Raw genomic sequence first — 21,770 nt, 5'->3', positions numbered from 1 at the left:
CTTTTTTTACAAAACAGTTTTTTGTATGTGTTGTGAAATAAGGGAGAAGAAAGATCCTGGTCAAATACTCAAAGAAGCTTAGGGAATTATGATAGCTAAACAACTACAATACTTTTAGGAACTAAGCTAATCACAGCTTCAGTCACAAATCATTTTGTAATCCTTTCAACTATAATCTCATGGCGTAGTGGGACTCAATCTTACTTGTCACTGCTATTTTGTTGGAGCAGCAGTATAAAAATAGTAAGTGAAGAAGGGAGTTCTGGAGTTCAGACTCCTTTTTTGAGGTGTTGCACTGTATTTAATATTGAACAAACAATTATAAGATCAATGCTATGTCAGTTAAGAAATTACCTATGTTTAATGAATTAAAGAACAGTGAGAAGGGGACAGAAAAAAATGGAACATGGAGTTAAGCTGGTTCCCTAGTTGTATTCTTACCAGGACTTACTAACTAGTCATATTGCTAAGGGGGAAAAAAAAGTCATTACTGATCTGTTTCTGTTTTATGTTTAAGTACTGGATAGTAGTGACAGTAAGCTTGCATTTAAGGCACGTCTCAAAACTGTGCTAATGTGCCTCACTATTTGGAAGTTAAGAGGAATGTTTGCTGTCTAGCTGAAGATACTATTTTGGTCTAGCAGGTTTAGTGTGTGAAAATTTGGTATTAAGAGATGCAGTTTTAAATTATGAGGAATACCTAAGAAATGTATGTTTGGAAAGCAGGGCTTTTCACCCATCAGATGTCTCCAAATTTATCCACTGCTTGGGAAGCCCACTGGAATTAGGTGACAAAGGAACCAGTATCATTAAGATTTAGAGTGGGGTGCAGACACTGGTATAGGGTGATTGCAGGTCCTGGAACCTTCGTGCAGAGTGCACAGCATTTCCCCCTCTAATCAGAAGCAGATATTCCCTTCCCAGCTGTCCCCTGTACTCTTGTTCACATTCTGACATTAGAAGCGTGGGCCAGGCAGTGAAAACTTCATTTCCCATAATATCTTCAAGGAAATCCATGGGATTATCACCACCTGTTACCACTGTGCAACGCTCAGATGCTGTTCCACTTTGCGAGGTGAGATAGAAAGTGAATGACAATTGCAAGAGTGGATGGCTGCAAAAGAGAGCTTCACAGGTAGGTTTTCCTGCCTCAGGATCAGTGTCTGGACATCTTGGGACTCTACGCTTCAGTCCAGCTTCCATGGTCTCCTTCTGATGCTTGCTTTCCCTGTTTGTTTTCCTGCTTCATCTCTTTATGACTTTTCTGGTCTCTTGGTACCTCACTAATGCTTTTTGCTCCCTTGCTTTCAAATTGTTTCCATTAAAAAAAAAAAATCCCTGAATTTATTGTAACAGATCTGAACGTGCAGCCTCTAATGCTGGTGAGACATACGCTGTGGGTGGGATCCAGTTGCCTATATTGTGCTCTCGAGGATGCCCCAGGGCAGCCCACTTGGCCTGCGTTTGCCCAGAAGGGCACGTTATTTCCTGGAGGTCCTGTCTTGTTTGTCAGCCTCCTGGAGACATTTTCACATGCCCTAAGGCAGCCAAAATGCCACCAGACGCCTATGTTTACACAACTGAATCTCACCCACAGTGAAACGCTGCAGTCTGTGCAAAAAGGTTGAGAGAAAGTTTCCTGATGACATTTTTTTGACAGAAAATTTGGGTTTTATTTATTCCTTTGTGCGATATATGCCTTTTCTGTGGGCAGAATTCCCAGTGAAGACTTGATGGTTCAGCTCGCTCTGCACATGCACCCTGTCAGAGGGGAAAGAAACATTTCTAACCAGTTTCATAGCAGCCTTAGCTTACATTGGCGACTCCTGTGAATTATTGCCGCTTAGGAAGCCTTGCATTACAATGCTATAATGTGCTGTTTGGAGCATCGTTTCCACTGTTTGTGAATCCTAATTTGGGCAGAAAAATGAAATAGGGACAGTTAGCAGAATAATAAGTAATAGCAGGGATGTTTGTCTTCCTGTCATAACTATATATTGTTATACCGGTTCACCTGGAAACTGAATGCCCTTTTTTTTTTCTTCCCCCCCCCCCCCCCCCCATAGTAATCTTGGAGCAAGTAACACAAAGGTAAAGAAGACTTGAATTTTTTAAAACAAAAGACAATATATTGCTTGAAGAATATGCAATCACTGTTCTGGCCCCCTTCCTTTTTGTTCTATGCCTTGCCTTACACAGCCTTTGTGGATAATGCATAAGGATTTATTTAGAAATACAGCCCTCACTTCTGTGATCATCTCCACATGGGGGCAGAGGTCCATCTGTCGATCATTTTGCTGGGTGGGGTATTAATTTTGAAAAGAGCTGGGTAAAAGACAGCTTACATGTTTTTGATATTTCTTCATGTGGTTATGGTGGCTTTTGCTGCCCTCCTGTCTTCGAGGAGGGGATTTTCAGAAATGCTCCATTGGCCAAAGTCTGTTCCAATTATAGGCATTAGGAAGACTCTCCTGGGCGCGATGCAAGTTGAGAAAGGACAATCATAATAATTCTTTAAAAAAAAAAAAAAAAATCTCATCAGACATAATTTTGCAGACAGCAGGTAGAGTAGTTGAAATGGAACACACAGTGTGCAGGCTGCCTGGCAGTAGCTGTGAAGAAAACATGTGCCTGTATCCTTCACTGAGAAATGTAGTCATTGGTGTGCATTGACCAAGAGCTTGACAGTTTTTGTTGCTGGGCAAAAAAAGAGCAAAAAAGGAAACCAAGTCCAGAACATATGCTGAGAACGTTAAGTCTTATAAGCAGATGATGGTTACTCTGATTTGTTATTTATCTACACCTATTCTTAATTTCAATATTCTGTTGTCATTATATCCTAGTTGTGATCCATCTCATTACAATTTATTCCACAGCATGCTTAAACAGCATGTTACATGGTTGAAAATTATTGGTGTAATTTATACAATATATCAGTAAAGGATGTCGTTGGGGAAAGATCACCTAGGTGAACTGGAAAGGATAAAGTACATAAGAGATCTGAAAGTGTATTTTGTTTCCTCTCAGACGTCTTGTATTGGCTATGACATTGCTGTTTGCCTGGAGGGCACACGAGCAATATTTTACCTGTAGCATAAAAGGTAATATGTGTAAGTAGTGCATGTCCCCAAGGAGAAGTTTAAAAGAGAGGAAGTAGGCATCCTTGAAGTACTCATGTTTTTAGTTGAAATGGACAGGATTTGTGTCCATCTCTTATATCAGTGCACTTTAGTATTGCAAGCCTTTTGAATGATGTCAGTCCCAAGCAGAATATTTTTGAGAACTGCTACAAGATGTTATAAGGGCCATTCAATGCTATCAGATGCTTTTCTGGAAACCTATGATAGGACAGTTGAAGAATATTCAGACAATTAGGCCTCAGGCATTAATTGTATTATTCTTTGAACACAGCTTTTAACACCTGATTTATGAAACCCATTTGACCTTTCTATGTATTTATAGAAATCTGGTAGTGCAGTCTGACAGCCATGGCTTTTTGCTACGTTTTGTAATTTACAGTTAGGTAAGCTATTTGCTGGAAGTCCCTGATCTGTTTGATTTGATTCTTGTTTAATCATTTTGGGGATTAGTGCAATTAGATGAGTTTTTGAATTGGCTTGGACAGGGCCAATATTGAATTTCTTCTATAGCTATTCTAGTATCAGCATTATTTGGTGTTTACAGTTTTATAAAGTTGACCAAAAAGAAAAATAAGGAAAAAAAAAAAGGACCTCATGTCAATGATAGTTCCTCTTTAATGTGATATTACATTTCATATCTGTTGTCTATCCTCTCTACATACATAACAATATACATCTCAGCTGTTTCATTCATGTTATTTTGTTAGTAAAATGGTATATTTATAAGTCTATATAAGTAAGTTTCTTAGTACAAGGATAAAGAGGGGAGGAGTTTGGGGCTTACAGATGTTTTTATTAATGAGGTAATGAAGTTACTCTTCCAGTATTTTTTTTTTTGTCTGCTTCCTTGAAAGGGAGGAAGAAGTGATGTTGAATTTCAGATTTGCTCTGTCACATTTATCTTGCAAAAAGTTTCTGCATTTGATTGGAATTTGCTGTGACAAATGTGAATAAAAGAAGAAGGGATAATTACTACTTCTCAGTAGTGAAAAATGCAATTGCAGAGTCAGTGCTACTGGCTAAATAAGCTAAAAGAGCCAAAAATTTGTTACTGCTGCAGAGTCTGGTTCTGGATGCCAAAATCAAGTATGATCTTTCCCATTGGTATTCTGGTATAATATTCTAATCCAGCCTAATTTCAATGAAAACTGTGGCCTTTAGATTTATTTTGGTATATAATCTACATTTCCTGCTAAGCAAGGTTCCTGAGGAAGGTTGTGAGGTCCCAGTCAGAGGATGTTGTTCCCAAGTCCCAAGCTGGTTTTCTGCTTACAAAAGTGAACAAGATATGCTCTGGCACACGGATCATTTTTCACTGAGCTTTATGGAAGTAATCATATGCTACCTCTGCCAGGAAAAAAAAATAAAATAAATCCATAATCCACATTTGACCACCCCTAGCAAAAGCGGCCCCAGCTATAGGTCCTTGCTTAGGTTTAATAAGCCTTTTGTATCTATCCAAAGCCTGGAGCTGTTTAACGCAAAAGCTGTCAGGATTATTTTCACCATAGCATGGCTAAGTTAGAAGTGGAAGATCCTAGTTTTACATCGATCTCCTGGAGAGCTTGCTTTGGGGAGTCCCTGGAATACCAGCTGGGATTTAAATCTTCCTTGTTTTGGTGACAGCTCTGTCTGTTATCAGTGGAAACAGTCTCTGGGAATGGTTCCTCCATGCACCAGGGCTGCTTTTTGCTGGTTTTTTTTTTTTTTTTTTCCCCTGTGGTTAATTGCATTAAACTGAATTAAGTATTAAAGCAGAGTTCAGCAAGGAAACACACACCTCTTAAAAAGGAACAGAACATTCACTCTTATTTATACCAATCTGCTCTGAGAACTCCTACTAAATGTTAAATAACTATTATCTTAGAACTAAGCATCTAACAACTTTTTTTGAGTTGTGGACACAGAGCATATTTGTGATCAGATTGTTGTGACAGGTGTGACTTGCAAGGTGGTGTAGCAATCAACATTTGTGGAAAGTGATTTTTATGTTCTTTGACCCTGAACAAATTTGCATACTTACAGGGACTGTAGACCTACTGGTGCTGACAACAGATGGCTCAGAATGTTCTCAGAGGAGAGCGTGAAGTGAAAAGGGAGATAGATAATTGCTGCGATCATGCTGTTGGCCTGGAAGTCCGGAGTTGTTACTGGCTGTGAAATGATGCAAAGAAATTATTTGACCACAATGGACATGTAGTAGTAACAAGGTGAAGCTCTTGCCTTTTTCACAGAACTGATAGTGTTTTCAATATTTCACTCTAAACCATTTGCTTAGGAGTGAATGCAAAATCAGAGAGTCCTTTGGTATCCAGTAAAAATGTCATGAATTCAGCTATTTAGCTGGGGTTGAACAAGCCATGCAAATCTGAAAAGGAACGTCTTGTGCATCACTTGTTTATGCTTAAAGTTTGTGCTTCCTCCCATTTGGCTTGGTGATTTTGCTGAATGTATTTAAGAAAGAAATATAAATGGTGTACTAGTGGAAGCATTTCCAGATGGTTTTGCGTTACAAGAGGGAATATACTCTGTGGGATATTTGTGAGAGGGTTATATGCCTATGTACAGAAGTAAAGAATATCCCTGTGGCTTGAAAGTACATTTAGCACAGGCACTCATAGTAATCCACAGTATATAGCTGAAGGAGTGGAAGGCACTATGAAAGTGATGCTTCTTCATTGTTGCATATCTTCACTGCAGGTGCCTTCCTCCAAATAAAATTTGCAAGGACACAGGAGATGTAGAGTGACAGTGCACTAAGGAATGCACTGCCATCTCTCAAGTCACATGGCAAGACTTCTGCAGCAGAATTGATCTGTTTTGCTTCTAATCTTATATAGGTAGAGCTGGGAAACACATACAAAGGGTATCAGAGAATAGAGCATCAAAAGAAAACTGTGATGTGTTGGCTTTACAAGCTTCCTCCAGGGTATTTGACAGAATCCATAGCTTCATATCTCATTGCACATGTTTAAATAAATATTAAAGACAAGCATTTTTCCTAAGATATGCTAGCGTACAACAGAAAGAATATTAATGTTTTTGCCCCTGGCAAAAGCATTTCATGGCTGTAGTAATCATCTCCAATTATTTGTTACAGTGTCATGACTTTTTGGCTATTGTTTATCTAATAGCATTTACACAGAAGCTTATTTGTGATAAGTTTTTACATTTTTATAGGTTGAAGTCTGTATGCATTTAACATACATGCAAATTAATTTAGAAAATGGGGGCAAGACACAGATCAAAACTGGCTGTAAACTGCTGCAGACTTCACAACAGGGAGTTGGGCTTACATGGGTTTTAGTACTTCAGATTCCTTCCCAATCCTTTTATTTCTGATATAGCAATTGCCAGCAAAAATAGTTCTTATTTCCCCATGCTAAGAAAGACCTAAGTGTTCCCTTTCTTTGAGAACATCCAAATTCCCTTAGGCAAACACCCAGGAATGTGTAATTATTTTTGGGGAAAAAAAAAAAAAAGCTACTAGGGTAATCCTGCATTCATAACCAATCCCAGAAAATATAGAGACAAATATGAAATATCCTCTCAGTGTAAAAATTTGGTCTCTAGGTAGATATTTGCACTTGATAGATATTTGCATATGTACATATTTGGTAGATAAGCATTTGATTTGCACCTCAGATGTATACATACTACTAAAAGGTAGGTATTTTTCCATCTTGTCTTGCAGCAGATACTGCTCTGTGGAGGTGACAAATGTATAAATCTCACAGATTTCTCAGGAAGAGAATTCTCAGACACTTTTGTCCATCCTCAAGGAAAAAAAAAAAAAGGTATTCTCATTCCTCTGTTGCTCATCCTGTAAATGGAAATGTTTCTTGGGTAAGTTTACATTTTTTATTGAAAATGCTGTGGGCCTTGTTCTGTGATATACTTGCCTCCCTTCTGCCAGTAAATCCCAGAACCATTGCTAAATGTTTTCAGAAGTAAACCTCATGTCTTATCCTTGCACCTTTCCCTCTGGAGGTCAAATGTTTGTAGGATGGGTCTTTAGGCAGGGAATAAGGGATGCCAAATTCACAGCTGTGCAAATATCCTGTGCCCATGTGTGAAGGACGCTTCAAACAGTGCACCCAGGATGTGCCAGAGTTGGTTCAAGATGGACCAAAAATAGATCACACTACTCCAGAGGACTGCCAGCCTGGGCAAATATCTCTATTATCCTATCAAATATTATCCTAATGCGGATGCAGCTGGTTATTGATCTTAATGTGGTCCAATTCTTAAGGTCAGTCAGTGAAATCCAAAAACGTAGGATGCAATTAGAATCATTTTTGTTGTTCTATTTTCATCCCATCATTTGCACTTTCTACTTCTGGTTGAAACAGCAGACAAAGAGCTGAACCTTTATGGAGAAATCTGCTATTAAAGGTTTTGGTAATGATCTGATATAAACGAATCTGTTAAAATTGCTAATTTATTTATAAACAAGGAAGTATTAACAGAGGCAAAAATCAGGGAGAAGTTTAAAATAGCTAGATTGCCATCTTGTATATTGTTTGAAGAATGGACTAGCTATGCTCTCCCTCGGTCTTGTTTGCCTACTCAGGTTTTGAGGGAGGGTTGTTTTTTAAGTAAATTTATCCATGACCTGGAGAAGCCTTGGTGGAAGATTCTAAGATCATCCAAAGAGTTATTCAGACCCCAGGGCAATGTTTGTTTTATCTCTAAAAAAAGCCAAGATATGGGATTATAGCATAGTCCCTGCCATAAATGTGGTGCTTCCTCTCTTTAAAACTATTGAATTAGGTCATACCACTGTTCTGTTCCTTCAACAAACTTTACAACTGAAACCCTTCCAGAAGGCAAAAAATTAAATTTCCTGCCTGAGAAGTATTGGGAGAGAAAATCTGCCTTGATTTCTGTTTCTCTTCAGAAGTCCGACCATTGGATACAAAAGTGCCAATTGCACTTTACTTGGTAATATTTGCAATGTGAACTATTAAATGAAAGATTTAATTCATCAGCCACTGGTAGTAAATCTTTTGATATTATGTGCATTACTTTAGAAACAATTTTTTAAACCAAATTAAAAAGAAAAATTGCTTTGATTATTAGAAATGCATCTGCAATAACTCTGTAAGCAGTTCAGCCATATTATAACTCCAGACACATTCCTGTTGCCTGATTGTTCCCTGTGTAACAGTGTTTGTTGTCTGACATAAGAAGCAAGCATTATGAGAATGAAAGACTTGTCTTCTGTATGTAAAGCAATGGCCAAACTCGAAGCACTGCAGTGATTTTGTAATTAGTGGCAAACCTTAAGAAATTTTATGTAATGAAATGCATAAAGATTCTAGTGGGTTGTTTTTAATTTATTTGAAATTCTGACGTCTGCATTTTTTGTATTGTATTTTGTTGTTTTTTTCGTAAGTAGCATGCTATAAAACAGTGTAATTAAAAAACAAAACAAAACAACAAAAAAACAGATTAACCAGCTGTGGACAGTGTTTGGCAGAACAAAATTTTTGAATTTAACTGTTGAAAAAACTCCATTATGGAGTTCTGGACTTTTACAATAGAAGAATGAAATAGAAATTGGATATGAAAAAATGACTTTGTATCTTTTCAAGACTAGTGCTTTTAATTTATATGCTATCTGAAATGATTTTGTTTGGGGGAATAAAACAGTAATATATGATCGAAGAACTCAGCTTTTTAACTCTCACTTTGTACTGGAATTCTAATTATTGGATATGTACCTAATTGCTCCACTCTGTGAGCTATATGTCATGAAGATGATCTTGTTCCAGCAAGTTTTCAGCTTGAAATAATACAGCAGAAATGGAGGTGCAAAGTAGCATCAAAGAACAAGTCAAAGAATGATAAAAAGGTTCCATTACTGAATCTGATATAGATTTGCAGCAAAGTAAAAAGTGCTTTTCCAAAGCTGAAAAAAAATGCTAGATTTTCTAAAAATATTCCTTTAATTTTGATTTTGTGAAGTGGACTTATAAAGCAGTTATAAATTGATGTCCAAATCAATTAGTGACATAATAGCAGGCACAAGTGTGGAAGAAAAAGGCTATTTTGAGTGATATTCCTGAAATACAGCAGGTACTGTCATTTTCATATTGGGTAGTTATTAACATTTTTGAAGTCGCCAGAGCAACTGATCTATCTCTAATGTAATGCAGTATTTGGAATTATGGTGTGTTTTTCCTTTGTTTATTTGTTTGTTTTGTAATCCTGTTGTTTGGTGATGAACATTTGCACATTTCTTGGACTTCTTTCAATAATTTACTAGAAGGTACTTTGTATGTAGGCTGTGAAAGGCCCCAGAAATTTTCTAGTCTGGATTTACTCAGACAAAGTGAAATAAACCTCCAATTCAAAGGTATGACAAACACTATTTCCATACTAGTACTGTACCTTCATCACATGTGACCTTACTGTTTGATGATTCGGCACAATGCCACAGCATAATTCAGTGATCCACTGAATATCATGATTCCTTCATGTGGAAAACAATAAAAAGCATATGTTATCAATTATACTTCACTATTTCCCTGAGAATTCAAGCACTAGAAATAAAAAACATTGTCTGAAGACTTTGAATTTCCATTAACCAGAAACAGTTGGCATAAATTATTTTTACTGAAATGGCTTACAAGCCCTGGATAATAAAGAAAAATAACATTGGCATTTCGTTAACTTTGTAGGTGCAAAATATGTCATGCTCAGAGGGAGCATAAAATTCCAAGTCGGGCAGTGGAATCATTTTATTGAGTATTGCGTTTGTCTTGGCGAAGTCTGGAAGAATGCGTTTCCTATGATCTTAATTTCTACAGCATCTCTAGTATCATGGTGATTTGTGTGATAAAACAAATATACTGGATAAAGAATATCATGAGCAGCTACAGTAAAAGTAGGACATAAGAAGAGAGGCTTCTAGAATAATAAGACTTTTGGTGTCATTGCAGAAGTGTAAATTCTTGCACAGGTGCATTAATATGTTGCAGGGAATTGAAAGAGTAACCTTTCATTATCATTTCTCTGAGATCTCTAATTGGGACATAGATTTTGAGTACCATCCAAGGTGAAAATTCTGAACTGTATCTCTTGACAGTCTCTTTTGAACTCTCTCTGAGGGAGATTCATTCTTCAGGTGTATGTGAGTGCCTGTGAAGGCACAAATTGGTCTTAAGGTTTCAGCTAAAGAATGCACTTAAACACTTCAGAAATCAAAGCTGAGCTATTCAAAGAAACATTTTTACTAGCAATATATTTCCAACGCATGGCTTGGTTGGACCTGAGTTTTAGAAATTTCACAGCTGCACATATTTTAGTGCCTTACTCTCTGAGTATTTTCATTGTAATTGACTGTATAAAAGTCAGTTACAGTGCAAGAGAGGGCTTTTGTTCCTTTGTTTCTTGATTCAAGACAATTACTCTGCAGAATCAGGACTCATTCTGATGTGGCAACATTTCTGGTAAATTGCAATCAAGTTTATATTACACTGTTTGTCTTAACTCCCAGGATTTATCTTTATTGCCTACTATCACATTTCGTAAGTGGCTTTTTTCCTATAGTTTCTGTAAAAGGAACAACTCTATAAAAGCAGTAGTGTTTACTCAGATAGAAACTGAAGCTTAACTGATAGCAACTCTCAGAAACCTAAACATAATGCATCTGGAATTACCATGGTAAAGCAAGAAGTCAATAAAATGCTTGTTAACCAGAAAGGAAAATAGGAAAGTGAGTTAACTTTCAGACTTCTAAATTTTTTACATGACAAATAGACTGTTATCCATGTTAAATATGACTTAATCATTAGGGTTGCTTGTATAATTATATACCACTTAGCGTTAGGAGTTTATGTGCCTGTGGATTTGCAGGCACATTTTTAGGTTTATTAGGCAATAGTTATTACTTTCTATTTACATTCTAGAACTGGAATTGCATGAAACAGAATGGAATTTAGCCTTCAAGCATGGTGTTAAGTCTCACTGGATGGGTTAGCAAAAGAGGTGAACAAATTAAGTGTGCAAGAATGGCTGAAGTTCAGCAACACGAGTAGAACTGCAGAATTTTGAAAGCAGCAGTGTGGAAGAAGGAGTCAACATTAGACTGAAGTCTTTTATCTGTGGATATATGGCAACTGTAAAAGTAAGAAATTTGCTGTTGATTAATCAAAAAAAAAAAAAAAAGAAAAGAAAAAAAGAAAAAAAAAAGCATCATGAGGTCAAAGAAGCCAATGAATCCTTGAAAACTCCAGGTGGACCTCTGTCGGCTTCTGTTAGCATTTGTTGACCAGCAAGGCTTCATTTTCCAAGTCTCTTGTACTGCAGTAAGAATCTTTGCTCTGTTAAAATATGCTATATTCTAAAGCTGTGAGAGTAACAGTAGCGTAGAGAAATGTAAGTGGACAAAAGAACAGTGTCCAGTGTATTTGAGATGAACGATTACATTTGAAATATTGTTGTCTTTGCAGAGGCTCTTGTAGGAGTTCTGTGGACGCAAGAAGAAAGATCTAGAAGTTTGATAAAAGATTAATGGTGTCCTATATGCTGCTGAATTCCCTTTTAATCTATGAAGAAGGTAAGAATACTGATCAGAACTTGGCAAAATTAGACTTCCAAGGCTGTGCTGTAGTATGATTTTCATCCTTTAGATATGGTTATTTGAAAGTGGGTGCATAGTTGCTCCCAAGTCTTATATCTGAAGCAAATTCAGGCAGCACCCATCCGAATTATGATCCTGAGTTTCTTATACTTGTCTGCTTGCCCAAAGAGCTATTTCCATCTATCCCCAAGAAAAGAAGAGGCACAGGTAATTCACCTGGGAGCAACACTTCTCCACACAGTCCCTTATTTGGGTCTGTTGACCGCTATGCCCAGCTGGCTTACCAGGAAGGAGTATTGCCCTAATGTGCTTATATTTAACTGGCAAATCATGAAGGTATAAAGACCCTCCATCTTCCTTCTTCTGAGAGATGAGTGACACTGGTCTGATGGGAAATAATGAATTTTCTCTGCTAAGGTGTTTGGAGATAGTGAGTTTTCCTGAAGTTAACTACAAATTATACCTACCTTCTCTGTAATAGTCTTAGTTTCAGCATTGATGGCCCAATATAAAAATGTTTTAACTGACATTGCCAAATTTGGTATAGTTAAGCAAACCATATGTATTTGAAAAAAAAAATAGAGTTTATTGTTATAAAATAGCATATAATAGTTAAACTACCATATTTTTTCCAGACATCTTTCATTAGAGAGACTGATGACTATTACTACAAATATCCCACAGAGCCTTCGATTATGCTGGAAGGAGGGTGAAAATGACATGCCAGAAGCTACGCAAGAGAGATGATGCACATTATTCTAATTTTATGAGGTTGTAGATCTTGGGAAAAGGAGAGATTTATAACGCCACTCCCTACAATAATTAAGAAAGTGTGTGTATGATTTATGTGTATGTAGTGGGAAGATGGGGTAATTTGCTGAAAATATCACAGAAAATAGAATCTCTGAATAAAAATGATCTGTGCAATATGTGTTTTCTCAGGATACCTCAGAAGAACCCAAATATTCTATACTAGTCATGAGGTAAAAGTTCATTTTTCAAATTGAAAAATATCTTTCTGTGCTGCAGAACTCAGCCATTGTTTTCTCTTTCATTTCTCAGTGATTTGGTGCTAGCTAAAAATACATGTCATATTCAATGCCACAGAGCCTGAAAAACACCGCTGATCAGCTGCCAACATAATGTTTTATAAATCTTGTCATCTTAATGTGAGCAGAAATTAGGTAGGGATTTTACTTTAAACTAAGCATAAGCCTGATTTGTCAGGTCTTTTAAGTGTAGGCTTGCGGGTATTGCATAAATGTCAACTGCATATACAGATCTTGAGGTAGAGTTTAAGGCAAGTTATTTAAAAAATATTTTTTAAAAACTGTTGATACTATATTTTGTAATTTTTTCTTCCCTTCATTTACAATTACAGATTCAGTGTTCAGATGATTATGTGGAAAGTGAAATAGTGCAAGCGCTTTGAAACAAATATGAAGTTTGCTTTCTTTGATATTTTACTTTGCACTCATTCCAAGAACACATAGGGGAAACAAGCCTTCATTAGGAATAAAATACTATTTCTAGGGAAAGTTGCAGATAAAATCTGGCTGGTTTCAAGAGAAGGAGGAGGGACAGTAAATTAATACTTTATGTTCTCTATGTTAGCTAATGTCAGACTTTGTTGCAGGAATTCTCATCTGGAAACTTTTTCAACAGAGGAGTAGGTCTTAAGTTTTCTTCTTAAGTAGTTTCCATTTTCTACAGCAAAATCTGGATTTTACTCTTATTTCTTGTAGTTTTAGGCTAGCAAAATTTCACTAATGTTGAATAATATTATTTGTCCTAATACAGGATTTCATTAGAAAATTAAAAGTGACACCTTTGTGTCCCTTATATGTCCCATTGTTTGCATTCAGAGTGAACATCAAAAGTGCAGGTCTAATTTTTAGCTTCTTCCTGTACAGCATCAATGGACTACTTATTAATTTTGAGTCTAAATGTGAAAACTGGCTTCATTACCTTATTCAAAGTTCATTTATTTCAATGATTCTATTCTAATGGTGGGACACCCACTAATGGCAGTGACCTATTGCCTTTCATACATGTAATTATTGTTAATCTAATACTCTGTTCTTAAAGCGTGGGAGCAGCTAGCAATCTGGGCTCATGCAAAAGCGTTTGGATTTTATTTATTTATTTTTGGTCCCCAAAAGACATAAGAAAACAAAAATTATCAAAAAGGTTTTGTTTGCTAGCTTGGAAAAAGAGAGCAGAGCAGAATTAAAACTGTGCGATATCTACATACAAATATGAAAATACAGCACCTGAAGAGTCAGTTCTTTCTAAAAGTATTTTAGTTTGTATGCAAATAATTTTACAATGTACTGTTTATCTTCTAAAGCAAAAATCTGTCGCTGGCGGATACAGATTATAGTAATGTAGCTTTTATTTTATTTTAATTCTAGTATGGTAATCTAATGCAAAAAAGGAAGTGTGCTTTTGCAAGTTCATTTTTTATGTTTTTTTCTAAAGAAAGTAAACATCAGTAAATTTGTCTTAAATATGTGATGTGATACTGCCCAATTTTTAAGTATTTTTAAAGTATTTTTCTTATGGTTTTGCAGTGGAATTACTTTTTGTTCATTCAAAAAGGATGAAACCTTATGACTGCTTTACAGAAGTCTGCTGTTACTGAGGTCTGTGTTATTTATTTTAAATTAAGTGTTCTAATATTGTTCACAGAGAAGAAAATATACTATGGAAAAACTAGCTCCAATGCTTGAAACACATTCCAGATCATGCAGACGTACTGCTCTATCCATATTTAATGTGCCAGTCTGACCACTGGCGTAAGTTACCTTATGCTCATAAAGTGTTTATTCTATACAAATTTTCCTTCTTTACTGTGAGTAGCTCCAAGGTCATCTCTTCCACTTTCCCCCAGATGTGGTCTTCTGCTGGGGATCAAAATCATTGAACTAAGTGAAGTCTAAAGATAGTATTTTATGATGATACGCTTACGTAGATAGTTTTACATTGTTTCTTGAGGCTTTTCATCCCCTGTTCCCCCTAATCTCAGTTTTTTACTCCAGTTTTGTGCTGTCATAATGATATTGCTGGTCTTTTCCAGATAAACACAGATTTGTGCCTCTGGTCATCTTTCTGGTTGCACGTGGACAGTACTTACATAAAACCACTCTGGAGAGTGCATTTAAGATAGACATGGGACTCTTACATGGAGTTTGCAGCTGAAGGGTTTTTTAAATCATCTTTCTATTTCCAGGATTGCTGTACAAATTTACAAAATGGTAGAAGCAGCACATTATTCAAAAGTAACATTTGTATAAAGCCATGTCAAATGCATGCATGTTCTGTGTTTCAGTATGGCAAAGAAAGAGCTTCTCTTCTCCAAGCCTCTGCAGTCCAGCTTTTCTCACAGTCATGTTGAGTAAGGAAAGCCAGCAGTCAGAATTACTTTGCAGAAAGCAAACAAATTGCTATCAGTAAGAAGTTTTTGTTACAGGATCCCAGGACAGCCTTAGGACAAGAACAAGGCCTTCTGTGCTACTTGGAACAGGGATGCACGCACATGTGCATGCAGCTCTATGTAAGAAGCAAGGACACCAAGAACTAGTAAAGTACACATTTGGCCGCTTCTGTGAAATTGCACACAAGATTTTTGCTGCCAAGTAGTATTTTTTTTTTCCTCTTTATGAATAAACTTCTAACTATTGCAGGTGGCAGACCCCATTTCTAAGTGTATATTTGTGTGTGTCCTGAGACATCAGAGGGAAATATCTGAGGTGGGGGATGGAACTGAAAAGAGACTGGAATGCTGTGCAGGTATGGTGAGATTGTTCTGTACAACTTCTCTGAGACAGAGAAAATACTAAGAAGGGTGAGGCCTGGGGGTTTGTCAGTGCTGCATGAATGTGCACTTGTGGGAAAGAAGAATGTCTCATTGAACAGTCACATCAAAACAAGTCTGTCTCATTTCTTTTTGTTTATTTATATATGAGTTAAAAGTATATTTATTTGGACAGCTTGAAATAAACTCTGTTTTCTAGCAGGAAAAGTACAGCTAAATCCTTGCGTACTATGAATTGGCTCCACTGCACTGAAATCAAGAAAGCTTGTTGATTTGCATCAGCTGTTGCATATTAACTAGAAAAAAAAAATAATGTAGTGTCCAGATCCAAAATTTTTCAAGTCAGTTTTTTAGCTAGTATGTTTGGATGATAGAGATATCCTGACAGGTATATTAGAAGAAAAACCTCATGATTTAAAATTAATTTACCGTGCCAGGTGTTTCTGATTGGGTTGTGTGTTGTACCACAGTAATCTTAAGTAATGCTTTCTTCATATGTGCTAAAGATTTTATTATTCAGTATTGCTTCTGTTTTGAGTAAGAATATTGCTTATGCCTAATTTTCTGTAGAGAAAGTGTAGGCTATATATAAACAATAATTGATTAAGCTGGGATACAGTCTGAATCTAACCATAATATTAATGATACAAGAAGATGCAAACTGCTAGAAACTAGTTTCACAGCTTTATAGGGTTACTCAAAAGGACAGAAGCATTGCACCAAATTGACTGACTGATGCAGTGCCAAAGCTCTCAAAGGGCAGACCTTGAATTGCCTGGCACAAGACTGTTTTGGCCAGGAGTTCAGAGCAGCACAATTTGAGGAAATTATCTGTGAGAAGCAGTGCCCCCTCCCTGCACCACCAGTTCAGAACTCAGGGGAAACCAGAAGCTGTTGGCCTTGAACAAAATTGATGTAATTGGTCTCATCTTTGGAGGAATAACTGTTTTTTTTGGCATGTTTCCTCTTTAACTTGGCAAAGAGCAATATGTTATGGTAAGACCTTGTAAGACCACTAGGCTGTCTGTGGGTTGTTGCCCATCTTTCATATGATCCATCTTTTCCATCTTTGATACCACAAAATTTTTTCTTCACAAGATAACAGGGTTACAAATAGGATCTTTTTCTGCTATTGAAATGATTCAACATCCTCTCTCCAGAACAAGTTACCTCCTGGGCCAAGAATGCTTCAGTTTAGGTGCATGGAGCCAGGCACACTCAGCTTAGAGATACATTTGCCAGGATTTGGCATTCATATTTCTGTCTGATTTGCCTCCAGTTGTACCTTTTCCTATTCTTACATTTGCATTTGAAATGTACTCTGGGTCTTTTGCCCATATCCTACACCTTAGGCAGCTTTTTAATGGCCCTGAAAGGTATAAAAGGCTTCTTGGCATAACAGATCATACAAACTGTGCTGCCAGAACTGACCCACCAGTGACAGCTACACAGGAGGTCTTTGTGCCTTTACATGTTTAGCTATAACTTCAGAGCATCTTTGTTTCTCAGCCCCTAAGAAAAAGGAATGTGGGTTTACAATGTCTTGACACCCATTCCCTCTTCTGAAAGATTCCCAGGAGTAAAAGAAGTCAAGACAAGGAGGGGTTTGTGGGGAGAGTATGAAAATGTTGTGAAAGGATGGCAGCAGCACCATGTCGGAGAAGGTTTAGTTTAAACATGCCTGTGAATTACAAATCGCAATTTTTATTCCCCAGGGTGAAAAGGAGAGAACTAATTCTCTACTGAAACAAAAGCTTTAAGCATAATAATCTATATCTGAGAGTAGGCATTGGGTTGGAGAACATCACTCAGCCTTTTGGGCCATTAACGACCTTGTAAACTAACAGTTAACTCTACTGTTCAACAGAAGTCCTTCTGACAGGTTGTTTAAGCTGAGCTCTTTTGTCCAACCATAGAACTGGTAGAGGATGACAGTTGTGGAGAGAATGAGTTTTGAGATACTCCACCATGTCAAGACTGTACAGAGTTTCACCCCAAAGGCCTACTGCTGTCGTCTCACAGAAGCAAACACACAAACAAAACCTAACTAATATACCTGGAAGCTTGGAAAATAGCTCGTGATTACTAGTTATGCAAGAAAGAGGGCATTGGAATGGGTGTAAGAATTTTTGGTTAGATGGATTTTCAAACTTCAAGGAAAAAGTTGGGCTTGCATTTTGATTAAGGTTTATTCTTCTTTTAACTCAGCAATGTCCTTGTTCCATATTTATTTTGGCATGCAGCTAATTAGTAATATGACTCTTGACTGTGAGGGTTTATATAAAGTATCCCACATTCTTTAGTACCCAAAACTCTGACTGGTTTTAATACAGGTTGGTGTTACTGTTGCAATTCACGACTGAGCTTCATTTTGGGCATCTATATTTAGCTACTTAAGGCACTGCTGAGGGAGAAGAATCTGTCCAAATAATACATTTCAAAAGAATTCTGGTGGTGTGAAAGGCTGTGTTTATTGAATAAACACTGGTGGAGTAAATCAATGCTGGGTATAAAAATATGCAGTTCTTGTAAAGTATATGTTACACTAAGCACGGATATGTTGCATCTCTATTCCATCAGTGTTACAATCATATATGCTAGTTGTTGTGCACTTAGAAACTGGGAAAAAAATCTATCAGGTATAACACAGGGTTTCATGATCTTGTTAAACCAGCCACAAAAATCAGATGTACTTACAAATTTAAAGCAAAAGTATCTCTCAATCTTAAGATTTAATGGATTCTTAAAATATGTTAGCAACAATAAATTCTACTCCCTAGGTTCAAAATGCACTTAATTGTATTCAAGAATGGCAGAACAACCCATGCTCATCATTGAATGATAAATGGGATGGATGTGAACTCCTGAAATGCACACCGGAGTGTGACAAAATGCACCTGCACCACTGTTAGATGAAAACAGGTGATGAAACATCTCTTTCTAAGATGAAACAGCTCTCTCGAAGAGCTGCATATGAAGATTCCATTTCTGAAATCAATGAGATGAGTAAATTTTTATAGTATGAGTTGTAATTTAAATCACCATAATTTGAATCAAATCATAGTCCTATGCCAACAGTGATATCATTAATACTGTCAGTTTTTCAGTCCTTATCTGTATAAAGTCTAAAGTGGCAAATTCAATTCAATGTTAGTTGTAAACAGATGAGGATAACCTGAAACAATTCACTGGAAGTTATATATATGTTGGAATATATCCTTTTATTTTGTGTGCCATAGAAACAGTAAACATAATTAGATCTATACTTTTCCACCCAAGTGACTTCTAGGTATAAAAATGCACTCAGACAATAACACAACATGATTTACTCCTTGTATAAAAAGAAATAGCTACATGTTCCTCTATTTCCTTCTCTCTGAATTTCAACTGCAGACTCAAAAATGCATGCTCAAACTGGTGCAAAATAAAGGTGCAGATTATTGTGCAAATGAAAGTACTGAGCTCAAGAATGCAAATTTAAAAAATAGATATAATCTCCATCCTTTTTTTTGTCCTTTTGTATGACATGTATTTTACGAAGATAAAAATCTTCAGATTATGAAGAGATTAATACTGATTAATATACTTCATTATGCCATCGTTCAGTGCACACATCAAAAAAAAATAAATGACAGAGCCTGAAGGGTCTGGTCAATACGATACAAACCGCTGCTCTGTCTCCCCCACTACCTTATTTTCTTATATGTGACTTAGATTTGTTTCTGGAAGATAAAATCTGGGTTTAATTACATCTATGGACAACCCATGCAAAATAAGAAACAGCAGGAAGGAGGGTACTTTGGGGAGCAAAATATTTGGGTGAGCTTCCTCTTGTATATTTGGAGAAGCACAGTACTTGGATTTCTCTGAAACATAAGCTGGCTTTTCTTCCTCTCCCCAGAGAATCGATTAGTAATTGGTATGCAAAAGTAGTAATTATATTCAGGTGTTTAATCCACAGTATTTCATAGCACATGGCACTTCACTAGTACTTATGTTTTATCTTGGAAAAGTTATGTGAGAAATTAACTTAAACTTGGGAGTCCTTGAACATACCTGCATCACTCTGAAAAATGTGTTTTCCAAAAGGACTGGGGGATGGTAAGCTGCCACTGAGTACCTATGGCCTGCATAGCTACCCTGGTCCTCAGTCAGTGAGTGAAGCCCCCACTTACTGAGGAATGATTCAAGAAGTTGGGGAGCTGCACGTCTGCACACCCTCCTGCCCACATGGGGCCAAAATGACCCCTCAAGGCCAAAAGCAGACCAGTAGAAAAACCTTCCTGACTCCTGAGGTCTGCGGAAGATACTTGCGCTATGCCCCAAAATCTCTTTCACTTCAGCCAGAGCAAGGTTACTATGTCAGGCTGCCTCCTGCAATGATACAGGTTTGAACTGCCAGGTCTTCAGCCCTTTGTTTTGTTAGACGTTTGCCAGGAAAAATTATAAATAGTTTTCTCAGCCAGAGAACCTTGTGTTCTATGCAAATGAAAGCAAATTGTTCTGGTGTTAATCATCTCACTTGTCATTGAGCAAAAGAAAGCTTTTGACGCTAATTCAGAAATTTCCATCCTATCAAAATGCAAGTTTTGTTGGGTCTGCTTACCTGTGCAGTGTTATTCTCGTACATACACACACATTAGCATTGCCTTAACTAAAGATCTGACAAACATATCCTGATTTAGTGGAGGTCAGTGGAAAACAGTATTGAATCCAGACTTTCCTGGTTCACTTTGAAATAACTTGTTGGATGAATGTACCAAGATCATTTGTGGAAAACTGCCCTTGCACTATGTAACAGTGAGCTCTGCTTTTAGCTCTGTGAGTCTTGCCTGGCTCTGGTACAACCTCCCAGTCTACTACTTTTATTATCTTCAGTCTCTTTTCAATGCAGATGTTGCCTGTATTTTCTGAGGAATGAAACAAGCAACGCAGGGAAAAAAAAAAAAAGGATGTTCTTTCTGGAGATTGTAGGGATTTACATCTACATTCTTCTTTCCTTTGAAGAAGCTCAAAGTGTTTTACTAGCTTCAGATAACAGTGGTTTGTATCTGTCACCCTACTTGTGATTATTTCATTGTTAGGGTTTGTATGTTTGGTTAGTAACACATGTTGATTTGTCTGATTAGCACCATGCTTTAATTTCATTTAATAAGTATATTTTGGAGTCAGGATGAACTTCATCAACCAAATAATTTAACTTTGCCGTGTAGAATTAATTAAGTCGAAGACTGTCAAATGAAACATAAAAAATAATCAGTGGTTCTCATTAGGAGATAATAACAAGTGGTTTTTTGTTGTTTATCAGTTTTGTTTTGAGTTCAGTATCAAATTTATTTTTTAAGAACAGTTACATGTTGTGAACATTCATTTAAATGCATTTGATTTCATATGGCACCATGCAAATAAATAAAATCCTTAACCCTCTTTTGACAACCAATAATTAAGAATGCAACCTAAATACTGAAAAAGAGATTTAGGAATAGGTGCCTTATTCAGGCATACATTGTGAGTTTGAAGAATTATGTATCACTTGAGAGATTAGCTGAGGCAGTCTCTGTTAGAAATTAATGATTATCTCCAAGAACTGATAGAGTTGTGATACAATTTTGGGAGATTTGAGGCAAGATATTAAAGAAAATGCTTTTGAAAGGGAAGAAAAAAGAGGATCCAGGGAACTGTAATCACAGAATCACAGAATTTTCTAGGTTGGAAGAGACCTCAAGATCGTCGAGTCCAACCTCTGACCTAACACTAACAGTCCCCACTAAACCATATCCCTAAGCTCTACATCTAAACGTCTTTTGAAGACTTCCAGGGATGGTGACTCCACCACCTCCCTGGGCAGCCCGTTCCAATGCCTCACAACCCTTTCAGTAAAGAAATTCTTCCTAACATCTAACCTAAAACTCCCCTGGCGTAACTTTAGCCCATTCCCCCTCGTCCTGTCACCAGGCACATGGGAGAACAGGCCAACCCCCACCTCGCTACAGCCTCCTTTAATGTACTTATACAGAGCAATAAGGTCACCCCTGAGCCTCCTCTTCTCTAGGCTGAACAAGCCCAGCTCCTTCAGCCGCTCCTCATAGGACTTGCTCTCCAGGCCCCTCACCAGCTTCGTCGCCTTTCTTTGGACCTGCTCAAGCACCTCGATGTCCTTCTTGTAGCGAGGGGCCCAAAACTGAACACAGTACTCGAGGTGCGGCCTCACCAGAGCCGAGTA

At 37.2% G+C, this 21,770-nt stretch overlaps 1 long non-coding RNA gene across 1 annotated transcript; it reads left to right on the top strand.

Moving 5' to 3' along the window:
- The first annotated feature begins 11,413 nt into the window (after positions 1-11,413).
- LOC137855232 (uncharacterized) lies at positions 11,414-13,916 on the top strand. The gene is made up of 3 exons (XR_011095617.1): positions 11,414-11,455; positions 11,600-11,706; positions 12,366-13,916. It is a non-coding gene; the product is annotated as an uncharacterized lncRNA (long non-coding RNA).
- Positions 13,917-21,770: the final 7,854 nt, after the last annotated feature.

The sequence above is a fragment of the Anas acuta genome, chromosome 4 (genome assembly GCF_963932015.1).
Source record: "Anas acuta chromosome 4, bAnaAcu1.1, whole genome shotgun sequence".
In the NCBI taxonomy this organism is placed as follows: Eukaryota; Metazoa; Chordata; class Aves; order Anseriformes; family Anatidae; genus Anas; species Anas acuta.
This window is presented reverse-complemented; position numbering and strand designations above follow the sequence as displayed.